At 42.2% G+C, this 23,649-nt stretch overlaps 1 protein-coding gene across 5 annotated transcripts in view; it reads left to right on the top strand.

Annotated features, from left to right (window-relative positions):
- The first annotated feature begins 2,585 nt into the window (after window positions 1–2,585).
- The window catches only part of elmo1 (engulfment and cell motility 1 (ced-12 homolog, C. elegans)), a 99,210-nt gene continuing 78,146 nt past the window's right edge, over window positions 2,586–23,649 (top strand). For 4 of the 5 annotated variants that reach the window (XM_056398855.1, XM_056398853.1, XM_056398854.1 and 1 more), the window contains exon 1: window positions 2,586–2,730. The gene's annotated coding sequence lies outside the window, so the exon portion shown is untranslated. Of the gene's footprint in view, window positions 2,731–10,436; window positions 10,460–23,649 lie in introns of those variants that run through there. The other variant, XM_056398852.1, reaches the window with a different exon arrangement.

The raw sequence follows: 23,649 nt of genomic DNA, 5'->3' as shown, positions 1-23,649 counted from the left end.
GAGAATTTGTTCAGCGGAGTCTTTATTGAAGCACTCTGTCTTCTTGGACAAGGGACAGGTCAGATTGAGTGCCGGGCCAGACTGATTGTGCTGGTTGTATTAGAGGCCTAACATATTTGCTGAAAAAGGAGATAATTAAATTGTTACGACCGGAGCTCTGCACTTAACTCATGAATAATAATCATGTTTGCCAGATGAGAAAGAAGCAGTAACAAGGCTTTTCTCTTTTTGCTTTGAGTATGTGAGCTCATCGGGTAGAGGTTCGGCCAGTAGTTGTGAAACAGGATGTGTCCAGCTTTGAGCAGGTTACACACGCAGGTAAAAGTACCAACTGAAGTACGTATACAAAAGAAACTTATTCAAGTCTTACCTTGCAAGATGCAGAACAAGAAACAAGTGTGACTCTGCATTTTATTTTATTGGATGCAGAGTTGCATTGTGAGTCTGCACTTTACTGACAGCATCATGCAGTTCTTTTAAACCACATGGACTGGCTTAAAACCATCGCACTGTCTCTTTGCTGTCTCGCATAAAAGGATTACATCCTCTACGAGCGCTCTGACATCTCCATCTCAATGAAGCTGAAGTCACGGATGCGAAAGTTACCATAACTCAATGACAACAATTGAACTGAGGAATAAATTAATTGTTTTGCTTATTTTCAGGTCTTCTCTGATAAGGAAAAAGAAGTGCAATTATAAATCAGGAGTAAACACTAAAGAGGTGTCTGGAATTTATTATAAACCATTTGAATAGCTGATGTTTAAACCACAAACAAACAAACAAAGAATGATTTGACATTAGTATTTGACCCAAGTCTGTGCATTTCAAAATGTCATCTTGTACCCAAGCCTCCTGAAAACACTTGTGCCCTGCTTCACTAAATTGTCAGACTGAGTAGAATATTCAGTTTATTTTTCTGATATTTTTGGGGTTTTTTTTCTGCCTACCTTCACAGCCAGTCCATGCAGTCAAATTAACAATTTAACTGTCATTTAAATAGGCGGAGTTCTGTATCCTGTGTTTTCCACAGAGAGAGAGAGAGAGAGAGATTTCTGCTGGATGTGTCGCTTCAGATTATTTATCGGGACAGACAGGGCTCCTGTATTAATCCTCCTCCTGCTGCTCCTGCTGAGTGGAGACAAGGATGAGCTGCAGGACTGTCTGCTGTACACTATTCTCCCTCTGTCTTCCACTCACAAACACACACCCTGGCTTTAATATGAGAATCAGTCTGTAATCACTGACAAAATTAAAGGGAAGTGGCCGCATGTGGCTCAGAGCTGCTGTCGTCTGTGATGCAGCCCTACAGTCTGTCCTGTATCAATGAAATCTAATGAAACCACTGTATAGCATTGTGTTGTGTTGGGCCACTGCTGAGCTATGTCAAAATGGTTCCCAACATAATGCAACATAAGAAGGGTCATAATCGCACCTTCCAGACAGTTGTGTGTGTGTGTGGAGTTGCAGAGAGTTCAATAACCATGAATTATTGAAATCTTTGTTCCTGTTTGCCTTCCCCTCCTGCAAGATTGGAGGCAGCGGCGCTTTTGTGTCACCCATCATGGAGAGAAAAAACGTGTGTCATCCTCAGTTTGTTTGTTCAGATATAATTTAGTGGAAATCCCCTTTATTCACTTATTTGCATTTGCTGAGACAGTGTAGAAAACGCTACGATCCACTTGGGGAGCTCAGGACTCACTTGTACCATTTTAATATTACCATCTACTTTTTAAACTCAGCTATACATGTTTTCTTTGTATGCAAATAGTCCAAACTGCATCAAAGAATCTGTATTTGGTGAAATAACAGTTTTTTGTTTGTTTGAATCAAAATTGAGGTATTTTGTGCTAATTTAGTTTGTTTGCTCAGTCACCACATATTTAACCTTTAGACTATACTATAATATATATTAATGAAGTACATATGTAACAGAATGATTTAAGTGTTTTTGAAAGACTTCTAAAAACTTTAGGAAATGCAGACATAGGAACCAACCAATTCTCATATGTTAAGAGCTAATCAACCAACATGTGTCTGTGCTGGACATCAGGGGGCAGGGTGACTCACTCTAACCCGGTTCTGATTGCAGGACATTTTGAATTGTAAATTTTGTCAACTTGACAAAAATGTCAACTTCACTTATCACTAACAGCTCACGAAATATAAACACACATATTCACCTAAGTCAAATTCTCTTGTCATCCTTAAATTAAACTATCAGGACAGTAAAAGTGATTTTAATTTTAAAATTGAATTTACAGTGAGAAACGAGACACCAAACGTCAGACAGGCCATGATAAAAGTAGCCTCCTGACTTTTAATGTCACAGTCCCCTCATTAACCGGTGACTCAGAGCAGCTCTGCTCGCAGGCATTCACACACACACACACACACACACAACACACACACACACACACACACACACGCACGCACGCACGCACAAATACATACATGCACGCACGCACAAATACATACATATACACTCGCCGTCTGGCATCACCAAGCCAGCCAGCAGACGGCAGAAGAAAAGAGGAAGTGGAAACATCAGCGCTATCTCTACGGCAGAGGAGAGAGAGAGAGAGAGAGAGAGAGAGAGGGAGGGAGGGAGAGAGAAAACACCACAGAGTGACACACTCTCACTCACAACACACACATACACACACACACACTCACATACAAACTCCGGACATCAGCGCTTTAGTGGAAGAAGTGTCCTCGCTTCAGCAGGTTTGTCAAAGCACGTTTTTCTTCTTCTTCTTCTCCTTCTTGCAGAAATGTTGAGTGTTGAGGGAGTCTTGCAGCTTCACTTCCTTCGCGTTTTTGTGCGAGATGTTGAGGCTTCACGGTTGTTTGGGGTTCGCTAAGCCTCTTGTGTGTCTGTGCCACTGTGGCGAGATAACGCTGTGTGTGTGTGTGTCTCTCCGGCTTCTCCACATCTCCCCTGCCTTGTCTTTTACTTTGTGAAGTGGCCTTATAGCGGCTTTGGGCGCTGTTCTTCTGTTATTGACATGCATGTCTGATAAAAAAAGCATCGCTCCGCTCTCTCTGTCTCTTTCTCTCTCTCTCACACACACACACAAACAGACACATTGAAATGCGGTGAAAACGCCTGGAAATTAATTCTGCCCCCCCTCCTTTTTTTTTTTTGAAGATCTGGGTTTCTAAAACAAACGCTGGTTTAAGCTGCAAGTTGTGTGTTTGCAGCAGATTTGCCGTGAAGAAGCCGAGGCTGCTGCTCCCCGGCTTGTTTGTTCAGTGCATGTTGTTGGCTTGATGCAAAAAGTGGTGCGTTTATAGATGCCGCCCCCCCCCCCCCCCCCCCCTCTCTCTCTCTCTCTCTCTCTCTCTCTTCAAGTATTGCTAATTAAAGAGCTGCGTTAATGGTGTGCGGGGTGTAACTCCAGCCCAGCATTGTGGCCACAACGTGGGGCCTGTGTGATTAGCAGAGGAGAGGAGAAGACTCTGATGCATGTTAACGCTCTTTACTCTCTTCCATAAGATGCAAAACAAAGATATGTAGATGCATTATAATCTGGTAGTCTAGTCACTTATCAGTGGTCACACATCTTTTCTTCAATCCAATCTGTACATCGAGAGGTTTCCAACTTTCTATGTAACCCCTAATTCATGTGCATTAGATTAGTTTAACTACTTAAAATGAAGCTATTCTAACTTTCAACACAGGCTGAATGTGTCTTTGGCTTGACACCAGTTAACCAAAGTAAACTAATGTTGCACAACCCCTCAGAAATATCTTGCAATCTCATAACTCCCAGGTATGAAAGATCTGGATTAGACAACAATGGACTTCTTTGAAAAGATTTTGCCCCAGGTAGCCTTTTCCTGCACAGGTTTTGTTGTTTCTATTTTAACAGAATCCTAAAATGTTTATACATACTGTGGATCAGCGATTCCTGACCAGAAGTGCTTGTACCCCAGGGGGTGCCTCTGCAGTAACCAGGGTGTATGTGCAAAGATTGTGGAGCAGCTCAGCTAATTTGAAAAACGATGAATTTTGATTTGTTTCAAAGAAATGGATCCACATTTTTGTGTCCAGGAGGAGAATAAACATGCGTAAACATGATTTGTATTGCCTCAGTAACCTACCAGCTCTGACAGGACCAGATGAGTCACAACACTTCATGCTGTGGTTGAAAGAATGTGAAAACTAGTTAGTAAATGAACATTCAAAATCTTTGGATAAAAGTGACAAATAAATGGTTGAAGCTTTAAATTCGGCCACTCTTTGTGGCAGTAGTACAAATATAAACTATAAAATTGAACCATATAAAATCACCATGTCTTGTACATTTAGATGTGAAGCTACAGATCCACTGTCAGTTGGGATTAGATCCAGCCCACCCATGGCCCTACAAGGATACGCAGTTCAGCTAATAAATGAATGAATGGTACCATTCATTTTAAGGTGGAGGACGTCGGACTAAAAATGGACTAACTGAAACTAACTAGACCCACCATTAGTCCCACAGTGGTCCTTAAAGGGCCCCTGGTTGTCTGTGGACCCTACGCTGGGAACCTCTGCTCCTCTCACCTCTCAGTAGCCGGCGATAGACCTCAACAGCATCAACAACATCAGTTGTAGTGCCGTGCAAGTGCTACGCTGTCTTCTTCTCTCGGCCCCTAACCCTCTCCCTCCAGGCGACTTCTGATAGAGTGAGAGCCCATTTACATGCCCTGCTACCCACCAGAGATGTCCCCGTTGTGATGGAGCCGCACGCTTGCCGGTGTGATCGTGTCAACTTAGCAACAAACACAGACAAACATAACCTAGATCCAGAAGCACGGGAATGTGTTGCCATGTCTCAGACACAGACAGACAGACTCGGGTAGTTCTCAAGAGCTTGAGGACAAGGGATGTTTAGTGTGGCAGTTTTGGTTTCAAGAGCCTCTCTGAGAGCATCATAGAGGAGGAAAGTTAGAGGTTATTCTCTGGTTTTTCCTTGCTGTAGTTCTCCATGAGGATATAGATGTAAAATCTGAGTTTCTTTCACGGAGACAACCTTAAGCTGGGAGATTTTGTGATGCATTGTGAGGAATTGGCCTCTGTGTCTCCTGCAGAATACTTCACTGTAAGACTGTGGTTGACCGTGGGTTTAGAGATTGATGTTTGGTTTTAGATTCAGGTCTGGCAAAGCTTTAGCAGTCAAGGAACGACAATTTTCATCTCATACTTTGGAACAATCCGGTAACTTCAGTGCACTCTCCCATTAAACTGGTATGTGAAGTTCAGTGTGCGTGTTCAGCTTCGGCCAGTAGCTGTCCAGTCAAGAAGTGAAGTGTGCCAGAAGGATAATATTTCAGTTTTAAAGCCACCTGAGGGACCTATATGTCAAAAAGAATGCACACACATGCGAAACCTAGTTTTATTAGCCCTAGCAAAAACCTCCTTTTCTTGTTAGCAGGCTTGGCCAAATAAATATTTCTTCATCCCTACAGGGTCTTAAAAATCAGCGAGAGAAATTAAGTGTTGCAACACAAGAATGAATGAAAAGTGAGAAGGTAAAATACGGCAGCCTCATTTTGCCAAATAAACTGACAGAATTCAACTTGAGCGCTTTGGTCTTTTGTTTTAAATACTGAAACATAATCCAGAAAATCAGATTAGTGGAAAGAGGCAGGTTGGAGTACTCTCTGGGAGAGGATGGGTGCCTGCCCTCGCTTATTGAGTTGCATCACATACGAGATCCTGGTTTGTATCTGTTTGACACTGCCTACTGTTTGGCATCCTCTCACCACCTCCTGAAGTGCAACCTTGCCAATTTCTGAGCTGCGTTTCTCCCTCCTCTCGCCTGTCAGCCCCCCCTCCTCCTCTCCCCCCGCAGCTTGTTATCTTTCTCTCATTAGCTTACTCTCTTACACTTGCTTTCTCAGGCATGCTATCGTACTGTCTCTCTCATTTCACCTTCCCTCTATCCCCATCTCTTGCACTTTCTTCTCATTTTGCTCACTCTCACATTGCTGCACCCCCCCCCCCATCTAGTTTTCTCGCTTTCTATTCTCGCTCCCTAAGGGAAATGGAGGTATGTAAATTGTTTTCTCCTTGATGTATGCCTGGCCTGCTATCTGTCCATCTTAATGAACCCATTTCCCCCAATTTTCTCCTAAAAGCTCAGGATTGTGGCATTCAAGTGACACCAAAAAACGTCAGGACCGAAAAGTTTCCTGTCATCTCTCTGTCACTTTTTATGTCTTTTTTTTTTTTTTTTTTTCTGCCATTGACAATGCTTGCGGAAAAAAAAAGCCTTGCCATTTTTAAGCACTGGTATTCTTGCTTGCGCTACACACTGGTACGTCTGTCCTTCTGTAGCTTGAGGTTAGATTAATTTGCGGTTTCAAATGAGATGAATGTTGCCTTGCATAATTGCTCCCTGCGGTATGAAATTAATTAAAACAGCAGGCAGGTACTGTAGGTGCGATGGGAAGGTGCCAGACAGCCAGACAGACATAGGTGGGTGAGAAGAGATCTCATAGGCACGACTGTCATGTTCTGCTCTTTAGCTCCCTGATTGTTGCTGCTGGCTAAATTCAGAGCCAAGCAGCTCCTTGACTTGCAGTAAAAATGCAATAAACAAGATAAACTGATGGAGAAACTTAGTGTTTTATGACGAACTGTGATCTCTTAGCGGTTGCGTAAGGGAATACACTCATGAATGCACTGCAACCTTTCACCCTTTGCTTCTATAAGTGTATATGTTTTGTTCCTCAGGCACAGTCCAACCATTCTTAGAATATGAATCAGTTTAAGCGGTGAGCATCCGCGGGCGTGTTTTTCAGTCCAAGTCTAGACTTTATGCGGAGTGAAGGAGCCCTAGATGACCCAGAAACTGATACGGTTCCCTCTGCGTGCTCCCTCTGCCCGCTGCATTCCAGCTGTGGAACTGCCGCAGAGCTCTGTAAATATTGAGTGAGAGGTTAGCTTTCTCTCCTGCTCTGTGTGAATCTGTGTGTTTGTGGTATTTAGCATCTCTAAGCTAAGAGCCTCTCAGCCTCTGAGCCTACTGACCCAATATGATAAATGGGCAGATAGTCTCACAGTCTGCCCAGTAGATCCCCACTCCAGCTGTGTGAGAGGCTTGAGCCGACTTTACATTTAGAGGTGCGTACTTTGTAAAGATTGTCCATTTGTGAGTGGGTGTTAGGGTCTACTACGCTGTACGCAGCTGTTGTAGTAGGACTGTGCGAATGTGTCATGAGTTTTAACATCACAGAGGGTATGATTTATGGCATGTATGCACAAGTGCTGCAGAGATTTGCAGAATTTGAGTGCTGCTGTTTGTTGCTGTGTCAGTTTTCTATTTTCCTCCAAGGCTTGCCTGCATCATTTTCAGTAGCTGCATGCTGGTGCGTCAGTATGACCCAGGTGCTAAACACAGGTTTTCTTAAGCTGTAACCTAATTATAGCTTTTCCCTTGTGCATGTGTATCTGTGTGTTTGTATGCATGTTTGTGTGTCTCTCAGCCCTTTAGGTGGTGTGTAATAGTATGGGTCATCACTTGATCCCCGTCACTGTTTATATTCAGATAACTGCTGTCATGCTGGCAAGGGGCCTGTCCATCACTCCATCCGTGCATCCGTCCGTTGCTTTCTTTCCTCTTTCCCCCTGCTCATGAAAACATGATCTGGTGGTCTACCAATGATCAATCATCACATACGTGGGTTGTTGTTAATTCCCTCCATGATCTCAGTGGCTTGGACGGGGATCAGAGGTGTGAGTGTGAATCCCCATGAGATTCTATGATGTGTACTTCCCCAGACAGTCTCACCCATTACTGTCTTAACGTGAGTGTGAGTCAATGGAGGTGCCCTAGTTTCCTGTACTGCTCTCCCCAAAGTGTGCACTTGACTTTTGGTATCTACAGAAATGTTGAACCATTAGTTCATGGAAGTTTTTGTCTGATGTGGTAATGAGTTTTCTGTTTGATCTTAGATCCACGGAAGAAGTCGAGAGAGATTTTTATGAACTTTGTGTGTGTTTATGTGCGTGCGTGTGCATGTGTATGTGTGTGTTCTTTTTCAAGCACTTCATCACTACATTGCCGCAGTGCTATTTGTAATTTTTCTCCCTTTGTATCACACTGGAAGCTTATAAAGTGTGACCCAATCACTTAGCGAAACTCAAATGATGTGTATCAGATTATAAGGGCAGGCAGGAGGTGTCATATCCTTTTGTGTTGTGCTTTAGCATGCTTGCTGTTTGAAAAAAAAAAAAAAAATTAAAATGTCACAGAATATTTGTTTGTTTACATTAAACAATAATTGATATAATAATAACTGAACAGATAAATCCTGCACACATGCTGCACGATATACAGATGAAAACCCAATTAGGAAATTAGATGATTCACTGCTTCACCTACATTAAAGTAGCAAAGTAGGTGGAGTGCAGATAAAGGTCGCAGCCATTTTCCTATTAAAAGAACTAAAAACTCCCGGCAGATTTAGTTCACCTTCATCTCGTAACTGGCGTATTGAACTCATCAAAGGGGAACTCTGCTGATTTTACACACCAGAGTCTGTTTACATGTCTGGAGCACTACCACTGTATATGTGGGAAAAAAGTTGTATAACGATTTTTGAGCAGTTGTAGAGATTGAATTAAAGATTACTTTAGTGAAGTCCTGATAACGCCTCGAGGCTCGTTGGCTGACTTTTGGAGCCCTTTATGTGCCCTTTCTGTAAATGCTGCAGACATTGCTTGAAGGAATTACCACGATTCATAATGTCCTTACATTTAAGGACAAAGACTTGAAACTGAAAAGCCAAGAACAACATGATTATTTTATTAAAACATGGTCACAGTGATTTGTTTCCATCTGATAAAACAATAGTGATAATTATTATAAGGCATTATAATAAGAAAATGAGCAGCAAACACACACATGAGACTCTCACTTAAATGGCCAGTAACATGTGATTGTGAACATAACTTATGTTCATTAATGTCTCTGAGGATATGAGGCTGAAGGATCAGGGTGGACACTGGGATTTTTTTTTTTTTTGGTTTGTTTTCCCAAGTAAAGAAAAGGCCTGACTGATCTTGTCTGTATCTTTTGTGTGTGTGTGTATATATGCGTATGTGTTTGTGAGCGATGAGTCACATGTTAAAGCCAGGGTCCAATCAGAGGTCGGCCCCCTGTTTGTCTCCCTGTGTGTGTCACAGTCGCGCACACACAACAATGATCTTGTCAACGCCGTCCCTTGATGAGAGTGGACAGGACATACGGATGACTGGCGGTTCAGTGAGGTGGACCGGAAATAAAAGTAGCCTGTTGTTCTGCTGGCTGTGGGAGGGAATGGAGGACGACGCTGTTTCTAAGAAACCAACATAGGCTACTTATTTTTACCCTTACATTTCTACTTTATTGTCAACATGCTTTCTCTCTCTCTATCTTTTCCTTGTTTTCTTGTGCTCTCTGCCTCCCCTTTTCTTTCTCTGTTTTTAAGAATCAATTTAAGCAATGATTATGGAGTCTCAAGTCTCAGTTTCTGTGCAGGTTAGAAAATGACTCGGTTAAGACTTGATTTATTCCTGACTGGAATGGAAGTGAAAAAAATACAGTACCTGCTCAGAAGACACTGGTAAAATATGTAACAGTGTGAGTGTAATCTTTTGATATTTTTGATGGTGTTGTTGCTTCACAACAAAAACACAAACTCCTTTTTATAGAATGCAACTCCCTTTGGTACTTTTCCAACTTGTTTGCTTATGGCTACGGCGAACGTGTTCATTTCAAGTTATGTTCTGTTCGGAGGACTTGAGAGAGAGAGGTGGAATAACGCATAGCTAAACGTATTGCATAATTAATGTATGGGTTGAGATTAAGGATTTGAACCCATTCTGTCACGTTGTCGGCCCCTGTGATGTCAACGTGGCGCAGCAGCGCTTTCCATTAGAATAGTCAAGGCTTCCTCTAGAGAGAGGAGATTGAGGAGGAGTGGAGGGCCTCTCTTAACATGCCAAGGTCACCAGCTCGCTCGCTCGCTCGTTCGCTCTCTCTCTCCGGCTGGGAAACTGCAGGGATTGAAGGTGTGTTACTTTATGTTGAGGCTGCCTCCGAGTCTCCAAATAAATCAAAACACAGAAGGACATTCGTGAAATAAGACACTTTAATTCTCCCCCTCTCGCTCTGTCTTCATGTCTCCCTTGTAAGACTTTACTAGTTGATGCCCCTTTTTTATTCATTTGTCATTTTTGTCTTCCATTCTCATCCATCTATCACTGTCTCTTCCTCCTCTCCGTCTTCCACCTCCATGTTCTCACCACAGCTTTCCATCTTAACGGCTCTGCCTATACGTATTGCCCAGTTTCTGACCCGAGCTGTCGACACGTTGACCAGCAGCAGCGTTTGTCAGGGCATCTGGAAAAGATCGACTAGCTCAGAGCTCCAATGGTCGTCACGACTGCTGCTACTTTTAAGCTCAGTAGCCGCCTGAGGTGAGTTTCTTTTGGGTGTAACCAGCCAGTAAAAACAAGCCATAATCACCCTAACACCCTGATGCTGCCTTTCACCACTTGCTAGCAACAAGTAAATGTGATCTGTGGCCGGGAAAATAACCACTGCATGAAGAAGACTTCTTTTAGGCCTACCGAAGCCTTGGAGTTGTTAATGTCGTCAAAGAACAGCAGGTCAACAGGTGAAGCTCTCTGAGAAGCTTCACCAAAGAGCTGTTGTATGGCTCATATTTTCTTCACTGTGTGCAAGGAGTGGTGTTTCAACTTGCCCTCGCCCTCAGTCGAATCCTCGTGTCTATTTTCTGCCCATAGTGTTCATTTGAAGGCCTAAAAGTGGAAGTTTTAAATTTGTTCCTGTTCATTTCCCGGGCTGTTTGGCTTATTAGGCATATCAGACATGTATTAATGGAGGAGCATAAACACATACAGACACATCATCATCAAACCTTTATTTGTCTCTTTTCTGCTTTATGAGGCAGAGCTGAGTAATTACAACAAATTATTAGGCTGGTGGCTCACTTAAAAAAAAAAAAAAAAAAAATCAAATAAAAATATTAAAAAACTGTAGTATGAAGCAGCATATATCTGCAGTGAAGATTCTCACAGGACAGCCAGTCTGGGTGTCCTACTTCCTGTCTTGTGCTTATCAGTGTTTCTGCTTCTTGTCATTCCTGCCAGCCATGTTGTTGTGTCTATAGATACAGGTTTTCTCTGTCATCTGAGAACAAACAAGCAAGGAGTGTTTTGTTGTCTCTCAGAATCAGTGGAGCCTTTGTGTGGAGCTTTGGATTCTGTTGCTGTTTGTAGCCTGAGCAGATTCTCTCCATCTGTAAACCACCTGCCTTACCCCGTGTCACCCTGGCCGGTCTGTGCTGGCCACACATCAATGTTTTCCATTTCCTGTGGATGTTACACGTTGTCAGTGTGCCTAGTCCTTGTCTTACTCCCAGCTATGCTAAAAACTGAAGAATAACACGGTACAGCTCAGCTCAGTTGGGCTCAGCATGGCTCTCTATTGAGAGAAGAGGGGTATTGTAGTGGCAGACTAGCTGGGTTTAATGTTGCCTTCGGGGCTTGTTGCTGTGTCTGTTCTTTTGTTGTCTGGAGGGGAAGCTTAACACTCTGTGTTTGTATTTTTGTGTGTGTGTATGTGTGTGCGTCCGACTTGTCTGGCTGCATTTTCCATTCCAGACAGTAGTGTGGAAGAAAGGCACAGGAAATACCAGAGGCATTTGTACAATAGGGGAAGAGATACTGGATGCAGAGCAGTCTTTAAAAGTTTTTTATGTACAAAGTAGAAATTTTAGGTGTGAGTTAATTCCAAGAAGAGTATGTGTGGTGGCGGAGCGCGCCTTTTTTATCAACTGAGGCTGGAAGATGAGCCACTTCCTGCCGATATATGCAGGTGAACCGATCGGTTTCCTGTTGACAGAAAGCTTGAAGAGAAAAGGTCAAGGAGTGTAGACACAACCCCACAACTCGACATATATGTGGTTAGTCGTTAATGTTTTTCAGTGTCAATTACAGGGCAGACTGACAAGTGAAACATGTTCAGTCTGTTTCCATGTATTGCGAATAGATGTATGGGGGGGCTGTTATGCACCGATTACATCATTTCAATGACATCGTACCCACAGCAATGAAAGCCTGGCCTGAGGAATGCCCTCCACTTGTGTTTTTCTTTCCCCCTTTCTGCCCCCTCTTTTCCTCTGTCTCTCTCTGTTTCACATAAATGTGGGTTACATGCAATTAACCCATAAAAGGCAAAAATCAAGTCCTTTGAATCCTATGCCCCAGTCCATAAATAGCCCAACTTCAGCCTCATTTCATCTCATCTTGTCACTGGGCCTGGACCACAAGTGAAGCCCCTCCCTCCGTTGTACTATAACTTGACAATAATGAGGCAGCCACGAGCAAAGCCCCAATGAATGGCTTTGCAGGGCTTGGGCTGGGCACGCAGAAGGGATGAAAGTGTTTAAACAGCGGCAGTCACCACACTGCTAGGGTGGAGGCCGAGCTGGCCTCAGCGCTGGCTCGTGACTGACCGGGCAGGCAGGGCTGGGGCCTGCCAGTGGGTAAACACAGGGAGGGGAGGGCATGGGTGTAGCATATGGTTTAAAAAAAAAAAGAAGGAAAAAAAAGACAGGGATAAATAAATAATAGGAAGGCAGTGGAGAGTGGGAGGCTGAGGGCAGAGCTTAGGGGTTAGCAAATTAAAGGGTGAGCCCAAAAAACTGGGCATGGGGCATCTGTCAGGAAAGGGGAGGGCATTGTGGTGAAAGGGTGTGGCATGCGTGAAGTGGAGGTTGGTCAAAGAGTAAAAGAACAATAACTAGCATCTGTGAGACAGTACTCTCAGGCAAAAAAAAAAAAAAGACATACGTGGAAAATATTTCGAAAATCGTCTCCAGTGTATTATTCGTAGCAAGCATGAGCTCATGCGTTGTGGCTGTGTGCAGTGGTGTGATACTGATGAGCCGTTGGTGGTTGGTGAATAACACAGTGCCTCCAACAGTGCAGTAAGTCAGCCAGTCAGCCAGTATGGCGGATAGGCAAAGAGCAGCCCAGCAGGGAGGAAGAGAGTGTTTTGGTGAAGCCAGATCCTGAAGCCACCCAAATCATGTGTGCCGGTGGGTGTCTTTGCATGCACGCGCGTGTGTGTGCGTGGAATTAAGCGTTGCTTGATGTATAGCCACAGCTGGGGGGAGGCTATGGGAGGGGACAGAGAGACAGCTGGCAGAGCAAAGGGTGAGTGTAACGAGGAGTGTGTGTGACAGCCACAGTGACTCCTTTGTTCCCACTCACTTGTGCCAGTCACAGCGAGTAGATGGCTGATCTGTGAAGTGACTGAATCCTTTCACAGCACCTAGACCAGATACACAGTCCAGCTTTACATTAGCCGTGTCTGCAGCCCGTGTGTGTGTGTGTGTGTATATGTGTGTGTTTGCATGACTTTATACCACAGAGAGCTGGCAATGGCAGCGGGAGATTTCCACAGGAGAGCCCAGAACCATCTCCCATAATGTCAGTGCTCCTGTAGAGCGCTTATTATGCTTGTGATGATAGTCATCAGTGCTAACATAATTGTAGCGCCAGCAACATTGAACAGTAGCCTGTTTGCTATATGCTTAGGTAATGAGTGTTGTTGAGGGCCTGTGTTCTCTCCTGAGTTATGGTTTAATAAGAGGAGTAATATCTGCTCTGGTGGAGAGGAGCTCTGTATGGAGTCCCGTGTGGCTTCTGGAGGAAATGCTGCTACTGTGTGCATTGAGTCTATCAAGGTGCAAGGTCATTTGAGACAGCTTATACCACCTTTCTTTTATTGAACCTGTCTGCTGCGTGCATTCACAAGGGTATTTGTCTTTCCCAGCACATTAATTTTCACCCCTCAGAATGCCAGCACCCTTTTAAATAATAGACCAATGGCTGGAGGATGTACTGTATAGCTCATACCTCTCTTCTATTAAAGGTGTTTTTTTTTTTCTCTGTGAAAGCTCTACACTGAAGTGTTCACTCTTCCACCACCATTTAGCTTTCCAATGATTTTTTTTTTTAGGAGTTCAATAAGCCTTTTCAGCGCCTGACTTCTTCCTCTGAGTATCTGAACCATTTAGTTCAAGTAGGACAAGTAAAAATAGCCACAAATCAATCCCAAATGTTCTCAGGCTCTTCGCACATCTCGATCTAGGCTAGCGCAACCCAACAGGGGATAGAGTGACACGGCATTCAAAACTGGGCAGAATGAGTGGCAGACTGGCACTTTAGAAGAGGCCATGTTCATTAAAAAAAAAAAACCTTACTGGTGGCTGCAATTCGGGCCTTGACACACTTTGAAAGCCATTAAAGAGGCAGCGGTGGATTATGGTTTGTTGAGTTATGATGATGGTATGACCTTTTGGTTATTACATGCTCCAGTGAGGATGGTAATCCTCTGAGCTATTGAATTTAGCTAAGTGGAGACCATGTTTCCATTAAGAGATGTATATGACGTGTACAGCGCTGCAGCGGCGGTTCATGACAGACCAAATTATCGATAGCACAGAAATGTCACGCAGTGTAAAGTGCTGTGTGATTCCACAAGAGATGGCAAAATAAAAAGGCCTGCAGGGCTCAGGAGTAATGTGCATTCATCAGCAGGTGGGTAAAGAGCAGGCATGTCTTCATACTATACTTTCTGTAGGTTGCACTCATTCGTTTTTTTTTTTGTATATAATTTGTTTCAAACTGTTTGTACAAATCACCCTTTTATCAGTATCTAATGGTTCCAAAAAGTAGCCAAATTGCATATTCATTTTTTTCATCTTTATGTAAGCATTTTCACAAATAGCCACTGACATTTTCTACTTTAAATTAGTTGAAAGGTAAGGAGTCTGGAGCCACCACAGTCGGAGTGGCCTGCAGCTTTAGATCTCTCAGCATCAGCTCACTGGCCGAGATACTGATGTTAGTGTTTCTGCGAGTCTAGCGTTAAGGGTTTATTTCTATTTCTTTTCATGCCTGTTATGCAGAGTCCTTCTCACATGGAAATGACTGCACTGTTTACAGGAACAGCAGGGAGCTCCATTGCATCGAAGCGCTGCTAATTTCTCCCAAAGTTGCAAAAGCAAATGAAAAAACAGTGTTACACCATAGGACCAGCGATTCATGGGAAGAACGGTCAGAAACAAAAATAAAAGTAATGTGTATGTGAGAGAGAGATGAAAGAAAAACAGTTAAAAAAAAAAAAAAAAAACCAAAACAAAATAAAGTGAAATGAGTTAGAATCAAAGAAAACTCGCTGCTTAAAAGAAGAAAGAAAAAACACATTTATCCAACAGTCAGTCTGACGAAAACATTGTGTTTGTACCAAAAAATGGGTCATCTTGAACTTTGGATTACCCTGTCTCCACCAAAGCCTCCAGAAAGTCTTTCTGAGTGTCAAAACTTAATGAGGAAATTTTGCAATGTGAAAGACTTTGTAGAATATTACATTGTCTTCCTGTGTGTTTCCCTGACAGGAAACCATCTGACAGCAGTCCTGGTTGTGTATGTTTGTCTAAATGCTGAACAATATGAAAGCCTGGTCTTGGTGGCTCAGCAATCATTTGCAATGGAAATTCCCTGACCCGGGATGCCCAATCCTTCAAATCCCATTTAACTCGATGGAGCACATGCCAGCCCTGCCAGCGCTGTGAGGAGAGGGAGTTAAGCTCCTATAATGTAACAAAGCAGGTCTGAAAAAGCTGTCGAGTCATCAGCGTGCCGCTAACCTTTTAGTTTAAAACCGCACTAAGACTGTATTCATAACTGAAATGCTTTTGCAGTGGACAATTGCATGAACAAGCTCAGTGTATTGTGTAACTTTTTGTTTAGAAGGTCATAGTGGAGTGTGGATCCCTCAAATGTGCTAGATACTTATAGGTTAAATCAAATCAGTGATTGTATTACATCATGTTAATGTTTTTACAAAGCTGTGGATTTGCCAAACCAAAATATTAAACCTTTTCACAACATTCATATTAACATTTCCCAGGACCGAACATATCAAATCAGTCCAAATGTGACCGGACAGCACCATTTATCTATAAAAATAAAACCAAAGAAGATGTTACTCAATTATTTCACAGTTAGATTTTGACATTTTTTGTGGCTAAGCAATGTAAGACACAACAAGCAGAGTATTTTTCTAAGTCTTTAGAAATGTCTGCAGGGGCATGATACTGCAGCCCTCTCAAGGAGCATCAATGCGGGCTGGAACATCAAGAGTGCCTGCTCAGGCTCCATGTTTCAATACGTTACATTAAAGAGTCATTTAAAAACATATTATTTTCTTCTTTCCTTGAAAGCACTCGTGCAGTGAACGCACTTGTTATTTCTCTACTTATAGACAGTTGTGGTACAAAGAAGGCCCAGGTTTGAAGCTCAGTACTTTTTGAATCAATTGAATAACGGCTGCATCTGAACTGTCAAGTGAACTGAATATAATAAATACAACAGTATATGAAAATTCAGTTTAAACACTTCATATCCAAAACAAAAAACATACAATAAGTATGTAAAATATTGTGTACAAAAATCATTAACATATGAATGGAGGTTGTAGAAGCATCTCCCATCTTCATCATCCATTCATTTTGGAGAGGTGGTTGTTTAACAAACTGTGCAGCTTATATGAAGCCTAACACTTAGAGTAATTACCATATTCTGCCATACTGCCCATGCTCTGGAGAGTAGGGAAGTTCTCTTTTCTTTCTAAAATGAGTGAAACTAAGCCTTTAGCTACAGTATTGTTCTTGCATAATCCCCACTGCTTTATTCTGGGACTTAAACACGACTCATGCCTGGTCGGCAGAGTGCACTGCTCTTTTTGTGCCTTCGTGGGTTTGTGTGTGCAGAAGTAACTTCCCATAGCACCTGCTGGATTTTTCAATTAGCACACGGAGGCCATACTAACATTATCTTCCTCATGAACAGCAATAATCCAGTTGAGGGATGGAAGATCCCTCAAGAGCCGTATTGGTGATAAGCACTGTCTGTGTTTTATGAATGAGAAGCCCCACAGAGGAGAAAATAAAAGGCAGTTTTATGTCTGTTGTCTTTTGCTTCCATGTATGCTTGTGGTTGTTTGCCCATCTTTTCCATAATAACCTTTTGTCTGGTACTCCCCCCCCCCCGCTGTCTCGGGTATAATTTTAGCACTTTGAGGAAGTGGGATTTCAGTCTTTTTTTATTGCTAAACTTTTGGTAGAACTGAAAAACATTTGAGCTTGACCCAGCTAAATTGAATGGTAAGGGCCAGTTCAAACATTGTGAATGAGTATGGATTTTTAAAAAAGAATTTCTACCTTTTTTTTTTTTTTTTTTTTTTTTTTTTTTTTTTTTTTTTTAAAACAGATTTTTTTTTTTTTAGAACTGAATGGAAAACAATTTGATTTTCCAACTGCTGCTTTTGTAAGGATTATTTTTTATTGCTGTAACACAGTTTGTATGAGCAAGACTAGCAGGCATGTGGTGGATAAAACATGCCTATCATGACACTGTGTAGGAGCAGTTATTGATTTGCCCTGCAGTAACATGGTTTGATTAGTTACACAATGTGGAAACTGGAGCTAGTTAAAACTGAATGTCTGTTTTATTTCATTGACAGCCCAGTTTTATAACTGTATCAGTGTTGTTACTGACAAAAATCAGTTTATATTTATGTGGTTGTTTGCCTTCTTTGCAATACTCTTGGAATGAGAGGGGGTGTGAGAGAGATGCTGGGATGCGCTGTCTGTTCTGTTGGAGTAGTCAAGGTCACTTGATGATGGAGGCGTTTTTCTGCTTGTGAATGAAGAACGCTGTGCTCGTCCCTCCTGACGACACAACGCCTCCCGCCTCCCCCAATGCACACACATGCAGGCCTCACAGTTAGACAATGGGACTATAGACCTGTTTCCATGACTTCCCCTCTGTGACCAACCAAAAAGCACCGTTCGTCCCCGCCTCACTCACGTGACCTGGCAGGGTTTTTGTGTGGTCCCATCCCATCTTTACATACCAAAACATGCACACACACACGCACACACACACACCCCACACACACACACACACACACACACACACACACACACACAGACACACAGATAGGGGTTCACTGATCTTTTTCAGGATGGCTTGTTCCTTGAAGCGTGGCCCCAGAGGCTCCAATCATTGTTGTGTGCAGTGATCAGTCAGGGGGGGAAGCTGTGGTCAAACCTTTCCCTGTCGCTGCCCCCACTCTCTGCTGCTTTTGAAGAATTTCACTTTGATGTTTTGCTACATCACAAACTGTTGTGTCTTTGGAAACAATGCACACTTTTGTTGCATTTCGTTTGACTCTCTTCAGTTTGCTCCACTTTTTACCACTCGTCTGATATTTCATGATATCGAAAAATGGGACTCCAACTTTGCTTTTGATGAAATGATGGGAAAGTTTAAGATCCCACAGTGGGGAAAAATGTTTTTCTTTCCTTCTTACCGCTCTTCAATCTTTTCTGTTTCCCTATGGGGCAGTATTAAAAGAGAGTACTTTGATTTTTATCTGAACTTTTAAGAGGAACTACACCAAATTGTAAAAGGAATAAGTTGTGGTTTTGTGTGGGGTTAGGAATCAGGCTATTGGATGGGTGCAATGACTTCCTCGAGTCTCCGCTGGTTGCCTGGCAACTTGTCTCTTTTTAACTCTTCGTTTTTTGTTCGGATTAAAGAAACGAGCTATTAACATGTTAATTAGTGAATAAACAGATATGAAAATGAGTTCAATCTTTTAATCAAACTCTTGGCACGAAAGCTAATAAGTGTATTTTCCCAAAATATCAAACTATTTCTTTAATACCCTCTTGTTTGATGAAACACTACACCACTGTGAAAAGTCAGTCTAGATCATTGTAATACTCAGTCTAGGGGACATACGATATTTCAAACTACTAGCCTCTTGCAATTTGGAAATACATTTTTCCTTTGTTAGCTGAAACCCTAACAAATCTTTCTCTGCTTAACTATGTCTTTTATAAAATAATATAGTGCCAGTGTCAGCCTGGAGTAAATGCTTGGTTGAATCCCCTCCATTGTCAGCATGATGATTTTATCCAAACACTGTGGCTGTTTGGAGTATTAAAAAGCAGTCACATAGCTGATCCCAGTCTGTTTCTTTAAATATCCAGGCTCTTCTCTCCAGCTTCATCCTAATGGTCCAGCTATGTAAGTTGATTACGCCAAAGACCCCACGGGCCTGCAGCCAGACCAGCCGCTGTGGAGTCTGCGGGGGGACGCACATAGCATAGCTGACATTTCTATTTCCCTAACCCGCATCTCTGCTCTGGGTAAAGCTGAGGTAATTTAAGGTTTTAGAAACCGCTGTTATCAGCCTCAGAATTTAATCTGAGGTCCGTAAAAGCCTTCTGGTGAAGATCAGACTGGACGAGTCGTGGAGTGTGCTGAATTTCTTTGGAGGAGACTGTGATGGTGCGGTCTCTTTCATGGTAACACTCGCTGTATTCATGAGTAAAACTTTATTTCTAAGCATCTCAGCCTGCTTGCCACTAAAATAGATACTAATGTCTTTTTGCTAATTGCACGAGTCGGCATGTGCACAACATGGTACGTTGATTGCTCTCATCACAGCCAGAATCCAGCGATGTTAATGTTTCCTGCTGCTGCAGGAATTTCCGGCTTTGGATCGACTTTCGAAGACAACAGTGGATCAGACAGTATTTCCATAACTCAGTCCTCCTATATCTGTCAGCTGGAAGAAATACACCGCGGAGAGTGGGTGTTTGACCTGGATAGGCTGTTTCCAACAGGGCTGCGAAGCCTGAGAGCAGAAGGTCACACTGTCAGTGACTCACTAAGCCTGTGGGCTCTCTCTCTTACTTACACACACACACACACACACACACACACACACACACACACACACACACACCTAACTGGCAGTGAAAAGGCTTCCAGGGTAAACACCTAATTGTGCTCCTCTTTTCTGTTTTTAAGCTCTCACTGCCGACCTTGATGCTGACTGATATTGAGTTATGTAATGGGGGAGGATGGCATGTTATTTTTAAATCTAAAGAGAAAAGAGATTGTGTGTGTGTGTGTGTGTGTGTGTGTGTGAACAGAGCACATAGCCTATTGTGTTTCAGTTAGCGAGGCAATGGAGGAAAAACAACATGTGTAATAGTCACCTTACATAACGCTCTTGAATACACATGCTTTAAGTGCACAGGATTAAAATACACACACTGGGGTATTTTAATGGTGCAGGTAATGTTTCATAAGCACTTAAATATCCCGAAATATCGTGAGTTGAGACTGATCAGGGAACAGTGAGGATGATGAACAGTGATATTTTTGGGATATACGCTAATTCACTTTCTTGCTGAGAGTTTGGTGAGAAGATCTGTACCACTCGTATATCTGAAGGGTCAATATGAAGCTGTCGCTAGCAGACGGTTAGCGCAGCGTGGAAATATAGAAGACATGCTAGCCGGGCTATATTGAAGTAAAGCTCTCTGGATAACACGTTATATTAAGTTTGTTTAATCTGTTCAAACTCCAATGTGTAAAAAGTTGAGTGAAATGACAAATTCATGAGCTTTAGTAGTAAGACGATTATGAGCTTGTTTGGATATTTAGATATTTGCTTTCGTTTTTCTTGTTGCATTACAGATGGGGAGGAAAGGGGGAAAAAAAAAAAAGAAAAAGAAAATGGCATGATCTGAGAGTGTGCCCTGCTGCTGCTTTGCTGACTGTAGCTGTGCACAGACAGTGTAAGGATTTGGGTAATTAACACCGTTGCAAATGATAGATAAACAAAAACAAAAGCATAGAACTTTGTACAAAGAATGTTCTAAACTAGGCATTTATTACGTCAGCATAATCACCGCATGAATACATGTAAGCTGCCAAGTTTAAGCTTTTTATTTTTTTTATTTTTTTTTGCCACCTGTCTGCCGCACACACAGGTTTAGTCCCATTTCCAGCTAAACCTGTGTCGTGTTAAACGGCTGTGAGAGAACGAGGAGTCAGCAGCACATTAGCCCGTGTGACCACGTCCCAATTATTGCGATTATAAACTATCACAGAGGATAATGAGAGGATACTTGCACAACCTGTGGGCAGTGAGACCCAACTAACAGTGTAACTCTACTCGACATTTAATACAGTGAGATAGACCCAGGAGTGTTTGCTCCATTTAAATGGCTGCTATAGCTTGCAGGTTGTGCACCTATTAAGCCTCTCTGGTCTTCACTGATATTATATAATACAGGGGAAGTCCGTTTTTAACTATCGATGTTGTTCCATTTCTTTGTCCACAAGATAAAGGAAGGAAATTATGTTATATACATGTCCCATTTCTGTAAAATGCTAATGTTAAGTTCTCGTTAGACTTCTATTACATCTCTGTAATATAATAATGCATTACTGTTTGTCTTGATGGTTTGCAGAACAGCATATGCATACAGACAGTGTTGATAATGATGATGATCTGGACTCCAAACTGTAATTCAATGGAGATCGAATAGGAATGGTCTGTTATTACATATGGTCCATGATAATTTCATTACAGGTTGCCCCCAGTAAATCTTATCCAGTTCAGACTTCGTCCTCAGACTCTAATGAGCAGGAATTCTGCCTCTCCCCCAGTCTCCTGTTCAGTGTGGGAATACTGGGTCTCTGCATTTCTGCAGGCTAATAGCTAGTGTTTAATAATTTGCATAAAAACAACTAGCATATGTTAGCTTAGCAGCCAGCCACAGGCAGTTGTTTTGTGAACAAGGCCAAAGGAGGTAGTTATTGTTCTGTTTTTAGGGTTGTTTTGGGAAGCAGGATCTGGTGTGATGTTGTTTCGCAAGATGATGTGGCCCAGATTCCTGTCAGTCACAGTAACCATAAGCAACACGGACCACTGTATGTTGAAATGCATGGATCGCAACCGCTTGAGTCTGATGATTACAACTAAGGCATGTTACTCCTCTTCAAGTGGAATAAATTTGAATGTGGTTTTGAATAATAGATGATCCCCTGAGGTGTCATGGAATTATCTTTGCCTTACAACCTCCTCTGCAAGCTGACTGTGGGAATGTGCAAATTCATTTTGTGTTTGAAAAAATGAGAAAGAAGGGGTTATGAAACACTAAATGACTGAATGACGTCAACACCTGATTGATATTATTCCAAATCTGCTGTCACAATTGAGTTTTCATCTAGAGCCTTTTACAGCTGAGTGTAATCATAAGCTCAAACTCCTGAATCACCAACATTACAAGCAAACAGTAGTAGTGTGGGCCAGGGTCAGGGCCACAGCTGACTTAGTCAAACCAAAATCGTCAACATATTTGATTATTAGTCAGGCTTCTGCTACAATGACTAATAACTGTCTCAAACAAGTTTCTGGTTTGTAACCGAGAATGACGAGAGTATGTATTTGCTAACCTGCAAGTTAGCCATACGTTGAGACTTCTTCCAGGTGCTAATTACTAGCTTGAAGTGTCGGTATTAGAGGAGTAAGTAGAAGCATGTTTACTGAAATGTGATATCCAGTATGTTATTTTTTAACTAAGTTTTCGTTTTTGTACAGGCTACAGTTTATATCTAGTTAATATATTTTGTACTTCTGCACACCAGTATCTTACTGCTGCACAAATTCATATTTTTTCATGCCTTGTAAATAAATAATTGCCCCCCAAGTCACTGCTGCACTAGCAAAAAGATTCCCTGTTTTGCCAGTCAATAATATCTGATTTTAAAAAACTCAGCTCTTCATGTTTGTTAGTAATTATTTCTCACCTTTTTCTTTCAAACATTGCTTCAGCACAACCAGTCTTACATACTAAGGCTAAATAGTTTCTGATTGGAACAACAAACAGCCGGGACAGACGGCTGTAGACAGGTTATTACTCAGACCAAACGACAGTCTGCTGCTCCTGGATCGACTCAAAAACACCCTTTTCGTCCTGTGTTTCTTTAGATCTGCTGATGGAGTTGATAAACCCAGAACACACGACATGCATGTAAACATAGCAGGTCATGATTACAAGGGTTTAGTGGTTCCAGAGGAGACTTGATACTCCGCTCTTTGGTATCACCCACTCATCTTTTGTAGGCTGTAAAACTGGCTGTTAACAGCTCACAGAGAACAACAGCTGTGGTCACCTTGAAGTTTTGTTTGTCATAAAAATAGTAACAAGTAATTGCTGCAAAACATCATGAAACTTCTCCAGCCATAAGCTTAATATGTTCCAGACATTTCCACCAGGATATGGCTACATGAAGTGATTCTGTTTATTCTGTTCATTGCAACGGAGAGTGTCAAGCAGCTCAGTGGGTTTGCTGATATAATTGCAAATGACAATACAAATTACCTTTTCGACCATATATCAAAAATAAGGCTGGACTGGTGACATACGTGGTGCAGCGTCCTGGATGGGTCAGTCGGGCTGAAGGAGTACGCAGAGTCAGGGTATCCACGAGGGAGCTGAGATAGTTTCGATAGATTATTAAAGCTTTGACATGGAGCTGGGCAGAGTCCCCTGTGAGCTCTCTGACTCAGCACTGTTCACTTTTTTTTTTTTTTTTAAGTATATTTTTTTGGGCCTTTTATGCCTTTATTGGATAGTATAGTAGAGAGAGACAGGAAACGGGGAGGCAGAGAGAGGGGGAATGACATGCAGTAA

This window comes from Seriola aureovittata, chromosome 16 (assembly GCF_021018895.1).
Source record: "Seriola aureovittata isolate HTS-2021-v1 ecotype China chromosome 16, ASM2101889v1, whole genome shotgun sequence".
In the NCBI taxonomy this organism is placed as follows: Eukaryota; Metazoa; Chordata; class Actinopteri; order Carangiformes; family Carangidae; genus Seriola; species Seriola aureovittata.
Note: the sequence above shows the minus strand (reverse complement) of the source record. Positions and strands in the feature narration are given on the sequence as shown.